The sequence below is a fragment of the Rhea americana genome, unplaced genomic scaffold, assembly GCF_003343005.1.
Source record: "Rhea americana isolate MKP2758 unplaced genomic scaffold, rheAme1 scaffold_301, whole genome shotgun sequence".
Lineage (NCBI taxonomy): Eukaryota > Metazoa > Chordata > Aves > Rheiformes > Rheidae > Rhea > Rhea americana.
In genome coordinates, this window is record NW_028186426.1 from 648621 (window position 1) to 656171 (window position 7551).

A 7551-nucleotide genomic window follows, 5' to 3' on the forward strand; every position below is an offset into this window, starting at 1 on the left:
AGAAGTTCCTTGCTGCAGCCAAACAAGAAAGGAGCTGCTCAAGTGGAAAAGAGGATCCAGAGGAGACAACTTAAGGTAGGAGCCCCTGTATTACTAACAAAGAAGAAGATGGCACGAGCTTTTCATTTCTGCAAACCAGGCATAGGCACCAGAAACCAGCTCCTACCACAAGGTCACCTCAGATAGAAGCTTACACAGTATCTGCCTCAGACAGGACTCAACAATTAATCTCCTTCACTGGGCAAAGAACCTCCTCCTCCTCCTGCAGAAGTGCTCAAGATTCAGCCTTTCCAAATATTTGAAATGAGTGTTAAATACATGRTTTCCTTCAGTCATTTTATTTTCAAGAAAAAAAAACTCCCAACCCCCAAAGCAAATAACAAGTTGAACACACTGACAAAGCTACATTACAAGAATGTTTATCTCCCAAAATCGATCTTGCTAAAATTAGTCCTTTACAGAGACCGAACATTTATTAAAAAAAAAATAGGCATCATATGCACAAAGATCTGACTGAACAGCACATGCCCATCCAGAAAATGGAAAGGGGTAGATTCTCACTGTATTCCAGTAATATGAGTGGCAAAAGATAACAGCAGAAATCCAAATTCTGCTCCAAGGAAAGAGGGCAATAAAAAACAGCATGGTAAAAGAGCGTAACAGAAAATAACATGGTACAAGAGCACAAATGGAATGCTTGATTAAGAATGATGCAAAAGAGCTTTTTAGTTCATATGTAATTTATCTAAGGTTATACAAGTGCAATTCAAATAAATATGGCTTCTATAGATGGTGTTTTTGGTGGGAAGTCCATAATTAAGATCTCCTTTAAAAAAATAGTAACTTTCAAAAAAAAACTAAGTATGATAGGTAGCATTTTCATGTTTTAAATTATTTAAATAGCTCAAGATATTCAATGAAACATCAGAGGAAAAGAAAATGAGTGGAAAAAAGCTAAGCAGAAAAAGCTGGCATTCCAAAAGGATTCTGAAGCAAAGTGACAGTTACTTACTGTAAATACAGGTTTCCAAAATCAGCTCAAATCTAAAACTGAGTTTCCCTTTCTCCAAAAACAGCTACATAACATTTCATCTTTTATAATTCCCTCCAAAGCAGGCTGGATTGAAAGTATTGTTGAATCATTCTTTCACCTAACTTGAAAAAGTTCACCTCTGAAAAGGCTTCATATTTTTTTCTCTCCAGGCTCTGGGGTATTACTGTTTTATTGTAGAGGAAAACATGTGGGACAAGAGTCCAAGAATAGACAAAGGAGCTGAAGGCCCTCCCCAAAACCTCCGAGCAGCAAGCACTCCCGTTGGGACACTTCTGAGCAGACACCAGAACCTGCCAAGCCACATGCAGCCTTCACCCAATCACAACACAGTTTGTACAGAAACAGTGTAGAAATAAATGAAAAGTCACAGGAACAGCATGTTTCAAAGAACCTCCTTCTGTTGCCCAGTCCACCATAGGCTATTTCCTCCCTTAAAACTGTAGGTAACTGAGAGAAATGCTATTCAACCATCAGTTACAGAACAGCCACCAGAACACTGCCACCACTCAACAGGCACACTACTGAGGCAATCTTCTCTCTGGCAGAAGCAGAATGAAGTAAATCCTACCAGCTCCTGTCACTTCTGTCATTTTCAATATTCTGCAGTTTTTAAACTCTTAACATTTACTCTGTGTTAATTACCAGGCGGTCTAATTTACTCTAAAAAATTCCTGCAAGTCTCAGTAAACATTGTTCTACTTACAGATATTTTAATCTCCTCCAGTAAAAACACACTGTAGTGAAAAAAAAAAGATTTTCACAAAATAATACATAAAATAGAAGTCAAGCTTCCAAACGCATTTCACTTTTTCAAACTTCAAGTAGAATCCACCAGAACCTAAAGACTCTGTGCTCACTGCAAATATGCTTCCATGTGGATAGAATTTTGGAAGAGATGAAGACTTTATGAACTTCTGGAAGGGATTTTTAGAAGTTAATGGAAATCTATTTTTATATCTTAAAAAATAAGCTATAATTTACCTAAAGTAATCAAAAAAAATCACAAGGAATAAATACCTTAAACAGAAACTCTTTCCATAAATTACAGGACTATACTGCTATGAAAAAAAAAAGAATAAACCTATGTTTTCTGATTAAGGAAAAAAAAAACACATTGTAGTAAATTTCCTAAGGGAATATAGGTATAAGCTTCTAGAGAATTTTGTTCTGAAAATATTTTATTATTTCAGTTTTTCATTGTAGTGAGATGAGCATATTTTAAATATGAAATTACCAATAGGAAGAAAACTGATTTTTTACCTCAAATTCATACAAATTTCTAAAGAGTTCATTAAAAATGAAAAGCAACTGCGAGCTTCTAGTACTGCACCTGAAAAAGTTAACTTCTCTGAAGGAACAGTGTGCAAATACCCGCAAAAGATAGGTTACAGTTTGAACACATGTGATAACTCAAGTAAGCCTGGTCTGTATCACTTCAGTTCTGCTCTGATTCCACGGTAGAAAGGCTATCACTGTCCACCAATATCTGTAACTGTAACATCAGTCAGATCCACTCTAATTTAGGCTACGCTACATGTTGCTTAAAATTATATGAACTATGCAATCCATAGCTGAATTTAAGCAATATTTCAATTCATACATCATTTTAAAAACCAAAGGTTAGGCAGATAAAACTACACGCTCATTTATACTTTTGCAACATATTTAAGAAATAAATTTCTATTTTTAATAAATATACTCCAAAAACAAGACAAGCAAGTTGTACAAATGTTATTTTTAAATAATATTCAGAAACTAACCCAATTTCACCATAAACACACTCACTGCAAAATACTACTTGGATCGCGTAAGTAATACAAGTTTTTCATGTAACATGCCTAGTTCCAAATGTAATTATTTACAATAATTAAAAAGCTATTAGCAATATGCAACAAGTTATTTGAAAACTTATTTCCACTTTCCTAAAATTGGTGACATTCAAGCTTGTTTCAGTCCTCCCTTAAGAAGCATCTCAAGTAGTATGAAGCCAGGTAATAATAAACAAGCGAACAGTCAAAAGAGATCATGACAATCTTCTCATATATAACTTTCAGGGGTTTCCTAGAAGCTCTTCAGTCATAAATCAGCCTACATTATTCTTGCTCTTACTGTCCTGTTTTTTTTCTGATTTTTTTACCTTCTGGTTACAGTGCATCTTAAATTCAAATCGGAAGTTCACGAAGACTAGGTGACGCATCAATTGGGTGCATGAGTCCACAAGGTCCTTAATCCATCAGGACCAACAGTAAAAATAACCATACTCCCTTTTATAAGGTGATCAATGTCTCAAATGTAGAATTATTTAATTTTCCATTACACATCAGTACGTTTCACATTCCGTATTTTCCTTTACTAAAACAGTAACACTGAGGCAATAAAAACAGATCTGATATATCAGATTTCTGATCTAAAATTAGATTAACATTCTACATGGATGATAATTAAACTTGTCAACAAACAGTAATTTGTTTTACTCCTTGAAACATCAATTAACATTCACGTGTCACAATACAAAAGAGAACTTTCACATAATTTTAGTGTCTTTAGCAAATTATTTTTTAAGACCTAGAATAAAATAGAATCAAAGTAAACAAACCTGAGAGTCTGTGTTTGCCAGGCCAATACACAGTCAGAGAGATRCATAAGAGTAAATGGGACTTCCTGTGCAGACCTCATCTGCAGATTGTTATTAGGATGGAAAACTGTAACTTACAAGTTATATCCTTCAAGATAAGTATGTGCATGAAATTTACTCTATCATGAAAGAAAGACCCCCCCCCTTTGGTGACACAAGAATCATTTTTTTCTGTTCAGCTACATCTCTATTCAAAGCTTTACATCCAAAAGCTCACTAGTTAAACATTTTCTCATGAACTTCTGAGAAAAATGGAAGCAGATTAATTTTCAAAGCCTCAGCCAGTTACCTATAGGGATTATTAAGAAGGGTTTTCCTCAATTCACAACTGTTCAGACACCTTCAGTGTTGAGGGCAGATTTTACTTCATTCTAAAGAATTAAGAAATAGACAGATGGAGACAATATATCTGTAACTCTAAAATATTTTCCTGCAGCTTCTTTCTTAGGTGTCTGCTAGTGTTTCTTGATCACAGTCAAATCAATCATCAGACTAGAATTTAAAAGGAAATATATACAAAGTTATATAGGCAAGGATGCTAGAGAAGAGGCAGATTGCACAGAGTGTGGATGCCAATCACAGATTTCTGGGCAAATTTATTTAATGAATTCAAGATACTGGCAATGCATTGGTCTTTCATTTCCTGACTGTGACACACAAGTAACTTTCTAGGCTTCTTGGAGATCTAACCCAAATTGCTTGATGCAGCATGCATGTGAGCTACTGAAATGTAACTGCTTTTTATACACTAATGAAACAAAATGATAGCCAAATGTGAAACAAAATGATGGCCAAATGTGAAACTAACTGCCAGAGCACAGAAGACTCTTCAGTTCATTCTTGGAAATAGCGAAGACATTCAATGTCAGTAAATGCAAAATAATAAGAAAAAAAAAATCCTTAGCTTTTCATCGGAAGAACTGCTCTTAACCTACCCTTAACCTCACAAGAGGCATTTTAAAGTGTTTGGGGAAATTCTCCTGGAAGCACTGTCCCTGTGCTCATGAGCATTCAGAGAGACAAGTAAAAGATGAGTAAAAGAATGAGAATCCTTAGGGAAGAAAAAACAGGAAACAAATGTGCCATGCTAAAAATCCATGGTATGGAACACATTTTGAATATCATGTTCAGTTTTGTTCCCACCACCATACAAAGGTATATACATATAAAAAGAAAAGGAACACAGATGGGTAACACAGATATCCAAAGACATGGAACAGTCTCTCTATCCAAAGAGAGGCTCGAATAGACCATGAAACTTGAGAAACTGAATGCAGAATTGAAGGGATTAAGTCAAGGTCTATAAAATTATGACAACCATGGAAAAGGTAAAGTGAGTAGGGAACAATTATTTACTATTTCTTACAGGAACAAAAAGACATCAAACAGTCAGAAAGTAAAGTCAAATGAAGTAGCCTTACACATCCAGTGCAGTTAACATGCTCACAGGTSTTACAAGTGCCAGTAGTAATAACGCATTTGAAAGGTAATTTTAAAAAAATGAAAAAAAAATCACTGAAGGCTATTGAATTCCAAATTACATATCATGAATATTCAATAAGTTCAAGTTATGTGTTACAACAGTCCGATATGAAAGATAGCTATATAGCCTGATATATCTTCAGTTTTGTAAATACACAGTCATGAAATTCAAAAAGTAAACCTTTCACATATAAATCACAACTTACTCTTCAGGCTGCTTTTATACAGCTTTATATTTAAGAAACTATAATGTTGAAAAGCTTATTAAAATTAATACTTATCTTTTAACTCCAACAATGCTAGAAGGAAAAACATCATTTATATAATAAAATATGATAGGTAACTACTAACTCAATTCTCAAGTATTGTAAAAAGCAATTTAAATAAAAATATCTTATGTAGAGAACAGTGCTTTTGGTATAATTTAACAGCAAATGAAAGCAAAAGTCAAATACACATCAATTCTTATGACACTGCTTTTCAAATAAAGACAGAGACAAAATTCTATTTAAAAAAACATTTTTCCACAGATGCCTACAGCCATAGTGATGGTAATGGATACATTACAGACACCTAAAACAGACCAGTCCTCATACATCACTGCCAGTCAATCATCTAGAAGCTCAAAATATACATTTATCATTTATTTCTGTGTATTCAGAATGCTTCCACTGTAAGAACAGCTGGAACTGAAACTTCAGCACAATGTCATCAAATATATCAGCCACAGGCTGAGTCCACTTTGCATGATGCATTTACATAGCCTGCTCAACAGACTCAAACTGGATAGCTGGCAGGGAGATGACTAACTTTTTCCTTTTCTCTTAAAAACAAAAATCTAGCATTAGTGGCCTCGGAGATAATCTTAAAAAGTAAATTGGTGAATGCGAATTCAAATTTACATTTGAACATGCTGAAAGCCCAAAACCAACACTGAAGTGCAAATTCTCCAGGTCCCTATTAATCCCATTAGAAAGTTACCTTGAATATCAGAAAAGTCCCTCAACATCAATAAAATACTTATGTTATTGTTAATCATTTCAGAAAAAGAATGTGAAAAAGCTAAAGTTTTTAAAGAACGAGAAAAACAGAATGAAAACTTGGCATAGAAGGCAAGCAACAGAAAAACTAAGATGAAGAAGGAGAAATTATAAAAGCAGCTCATTTTCTCAAAGAGTTAGTATGACACTGAGACACAAAAGAAATAAAAGTTGACTTCCTATCTAAAGGGTTGTTTGCTCTCACTGCTATTCAAAAGATCTCCCATTAATGTAAGGGAAAGATCTAATATAAACTGGAGGGAGCACAAAAGCTTAATTTAATTACTCACGATAACTAAATTCATCATCTTGGCTATCAGTCTGGGACCTCACCTCTTCCTCTGACCGACCTGTCAGTCACAGGTAGAMAGACACAACAACGATGGACAGATGAGTCAATAATACAGTTAAACCCAGGTCTAAACATGAACTTCCACTTAAGGAAGACTTCTTAGCAGGCRTGCATCCACCCTGGATGATGTTGCCTGCTGATCATTCAACTGTTCCAGCCCAACTGTTTTCTTTTCTGGAGCAGTGTGTGCCACTTCCAAGCACAGGTATATCAGCATGGTGGCAAGAGAAACACTCATCTGCAGGCATACAGGCACTTCACCTTCAGTCTCACATTACAATCCCCTTCCCCGGTGACCTTCTCTGGAGGAAAGYAGTAATTGGTAGCCAGGACAAGAGGAAAGCATATGCAGTAGTAAGGAAGCAGTATTCAGCTTCAGTCACGAGGGGGATAACATGGTGAAACACAGCAAAGTAGCTAGAAGTCAGGAATTGATCAAATACCTAGCAGAAACATAGATACGGACTGATGCTGTTGCAGCAGCAGATTTCCTCTCTTCAAAGTGAATATTTAGACAGTACAGGTAAACATGAATAATAATCATTAATAATGTTATCATTAATAATCATTACTCAAACTTACAAGTTTGTTCTAACTCTTCAAAAACACATGACTTCACATTTACATCAGATAGAAAATATACGGAAGTGCAAAACCCCAGTCCTACTGCTGAAAAAAGATCTTCCAACATTCGAGCTACATCCATCCGTTTATCAAAAACCTCTTTGCAAAGGCGCGCAGTGCTTCGCTGGCACCTGAAGGGCTCTCACACAGCACCGGCAGCCGGCACGCGAGGGACGACACGCKGTCCACAGCTGTGCAAGACCCCCGGGAGCAGCGAAAAGCATCCACGGACACGCGCGGGCTCCGCCGCCCCCGCCCGTGCTGCAGCCGGCGGAGCGGCGCCCGCAGCGCGCCGCAAACGCCCCCGGCAACGGGCGCGCTGCTGGCACCTCGCTGGCAACTTTTTCGGCAGCGCCCGCTGCCG